A 3,913-nucleotide genomic window follows, 5' to 3' on the forward strand; every position below is an offset into this window, starting at 1 on the left:
TTTTGAAATTTTTATGACAAGCATATTACTATGATAAATACAAACAAATCATTTCTATAATATAAAATTGAATGTGGGTATATTGCTCACATCGCCCTTACACAAATAGTCTTTGCAGTCCTGGGGGAGTTTCTTCAAAATCAAATGAAGGACCAGATGTAACAGACATAAGGTGCCCAAGATGTCTTCTCTGCTGTCAGCAAGAGCACGCACATGTGGGGTCTGCATCAGCTGGGGTCGGAGGATCTCAGAAAAGGCAGCCTTCTCAGCAAAGGTCTGGGGAAGAGTCCTGGAAAGTGATCTGCATCCCTGGCTCACTCCAAAAGCTACTGATGTCTGGACAGCAGGAGTGACCCGATGTGCAATGTTAGGAACCTCGGTCCAAGGGGGCACCTCACTTGCAAGCCCAGCTTCCAGAGGCTTCATATTAATGGACCTTCCCCCTATGTTAACACTCCAAAAGTATTTGATTATGAACATCTCTAAAATTATAGAAAGTAGGAGAAGGAAGATATGGGTTTGGGAGCAATGTATTGGATTGAATAATATCCGCCCTCCAAAAAAAAGTCATGTCCACTCAGAACCTTAGAATATTGAAATTAGGGTCTTTGCACATAGTCAAGCTATAGTGAAATCATGCTGTAGCTTAGGATGGGTCCTAAAGCCCTTACAATGAAAGGGAGAATTGAAAAGATCCCAGTGCACACACAGCAGGAAGAAGGTGAAGATGGGAAAAGAAACTGTGACCAGGCAGCTGCAAGCTGAAGGAAACAGAAGCATTTTTCTGTAAAATACCAAGGATTATCAAGCTATAGATAGAAGCCTTTCCCTGATGGCCTGACTACAGCGTGCAGGAAGATTTGCACAGACAAAGGGCTATGCTACCCCTCTCTGTCTTTCCCTGGCTTTCTTTTCCCCAGAAAGGGGATGAAAATCCACCCTCCAGGCCTAAGCTAGTCCCAGAAGACACTAGAATGATCTTCCCGCAGTTCTCCAGCCTTTAAAGCTGCAAACTTCTTGCTCCTTTACCTTGTCACCCTAATGCCTACTGCTCTTCGTTGAATTGTCTTTAAGACAGAGACCCAAGCTACTGGTTTGAGGAAAGGTTGTGTTCTGGAGAGCTGCTTCTTTCCCACATGACAGGCACAACATGTGTTATGGTTTGTGTCTAGATGTCCCCCCAAAGCTTCGTTCAGTCTTAGGGCTCTTTCAGAGGTGGCTGAATCTAGAATGTATGATGCTGGGATGAAGGATGTCTGATCAGCCCACTGGCTGGTTTGGCACTGCCCTAATCCTGGGAGCTCAGATAGGGTACAAAAGGGAGAGAAAGATACTAGTTGCTTTTTGCTGTTTTTGCCACCATGAACAGTTGCCCTTCTGCCATGCCACCCTGCCTTGGAGCCGGCTGATTATGGACTGAAACCTCCACAACTAAATAAGCCTTTCCTTCCTTAACTTCAGGTGCCAGCTGTTTTGTCTCAGTTTTAACAAGAGTAACTAAGACAGCATGTTATTAAAATTACCTGTTTCCCAGAGTTAATCTGCCTTCTGTCAATAGGAATCTATTTCAGCAAAGAAGCTGTGAGGGTTGAGAAAAGAAATTATATCTTTTCTCCTTTATAGCCAAGGAAAGTCAGGTCTGACCTGTCACCAGCAGGCACTGGGACCCAGGTATGGAGAGGATTTTTCTGCTGAGCTTCCAGAAGGATCAGCCTTGCTCATTCCATGATGTAGCCTCCTGCACTGTGAGAAGTAGTTGTCTCAACCTCCATTTTGCAGTAATTTATTGCAGAAGCCCTAGATAGCAGACACAGCCCATTTCAGAAGGTTTTCCTAGAAGCATGGAACAGCGCCCCATTAAATTTCTGGAAAAGGTAAAATTTCTCCTTTGAACAGCTTTTGCTTCAGCCTCAAAGGACTTCTTCCCCTCATGTCTAGCTCAATTTGTGTGCATGGGAGAAATGCATTATAGATAACGCATGTCAATTTTCTTTCAATTATATGAACACATGACCTGTTGGAGCAGAGAGGGGAAAACCTACTCTACATTTTGTTCTGTGCTAGTCAGCAAACTTTGCTTATTAACTTCACTTACCTGGTAACTAAGGAGAATTTCTAACCTTTAAAGAGCAATTATTTCTAAGTAAAAAAGCACATCTCTGAAAAAGCCAGGAAAAGCCATATGTACTGTAAATATGGCATTATATGAGTAGGAGTTTGCTATTTCTGATCAATCTTTAAAAACCTCTCAGTAGGGCTATGCTTAAGACAGCCAGAGAGAAGTGGTGTGATTTCCAGTGGATAGTTCTATTCAACTCAGTCAGTAATTATTGCATGTCATGGATCTACACTGGGGGCTGGATGCAAATAGACCACTGTCCCCAGGTGCACTGGTGGGGTAGACAAGTCCCAACAGACGAGATGGAGCACAGAGGAAGTGCGGTGCAGAAGCACGGGTAGGCTCACAAGGGCACAAGGAATGACCTTCCAGTTAAGCAGGGCCACTTGGGCATGGCTATCTCTCCCTGCTCCCTCCTAAACCCACACCAAAATGTGATGAATTAGTAAAAATGCATATGCACAAATCCCAAAGGCTACACAGAACTAGGGAAGAAACCACAACAAATGAGAACCACCACTGGTTTTGGTAGAATGGAAACCAGGCCTGCAAATGCCATTTGGTAAGAGGCGAAAGATTTATATGATTTGAAGAGAAACCAGAGTATGCAAATGCCATTTGGACCAAAGAACTGGCTCCAGGAGCCTAGGCTGCAGTGAGAACCAGGGGAGGGGCAGGGGTTGGGGACATGGCTCAGTAGAATAAGTGCTTCCCTTGCAAGTGCAAGGGCCTGAGTTCAATTCCTGGTTCTGCCAAAGGGAAAGAGAGAGAGGGAGAGGGAGAGGGAGAGGGAGAGGGAGAGGGAGAGAGAGAGAGAGAGAGAGAGAGAGAGAGAGAGAGAGAGAGAGAGAGAGAGAGAGAGAGAAAGCAGAGACACCTGACCAGTCAGAGGTAGTGGTGGGCCTGAGGTAAAAACAGGGGGCTTGGTTGAAATTCTATTAAGGAAAAATTAGATCCTAGATTACTTATCCATCTGGAGCAGTTAGGGGGTCCCCTAAGGAGGAGATGAATTCTTGGAAAGCAAGACCCCAAGAGGCTTCAGCCTCAGAAAAGGGGATGAAGTCTATTTTTAGAGTGAATGTTAACATACACACTAGTAGGCCCCTAGTCCTCTTCATTTACACTCATAGGAGGCAGACATGAGACTACAGCCCTCAGGGAGGAGGCTGAGGGCTTCTCTCTATAGAAATTGAACAGCTCCAGAGAAAAGTTGAGAGAAAATCATAGGTGGAACAAGAAGAAAAAAAGATAAAGGAGTCCTCTCTAAATCACCCCACAAACCCCATTTTATACACACACACACACACACACACACACACACGGCCCCTCCCTTCATACACACAGTGCCTGGATCAACACTGAGGTTTAATAAATGGCCCAAGAGTCCTCAAGCAATTAGGGAAACTTTTAACATGGAAAATAGGTATGAAAGTAGACAGCAAAGGCAAACTGAAAACAATAAAACAAAAATCCTATAGTCAATAGCCTCAGAGAGGGAAAGCACCCCTAAACTAAGAAGTTTGCCATAAGAAGGAAATAACACTGGAATTCTATTTTACCCCAGAAACAATGTCCACTATCAATGAATGATATACAGTGATGACAAATGTTGGTGAGGCTGTGGAGGGAGAGAGGGCTTGTTGGGGGGGAATGTAAACTAGCACAGACACTATGGGATTCCTCAAAAAACTAAAACTATGAATACCAGTTGACCCAGCTATTGTCCTTCTAGGGGTTTTCCCAAAAGAATTAAAGATATCATACTATAGTGCTACATTCATACCCATGGTTATT

Source organism: Octodon degus, unplaced genomic scaffold (assembly GCF_000260255.1).
Source record: "Octodon degus isolate 3935 unplaced genomic scaffold, OctDeg1.0 scaffold00090, whole genome shotgun sequence".
NCBI lineage: Eukaryota > Metazoa > Chordata > Mammalia > Rodentia > Octodontidae > Octodon > Octodon degus.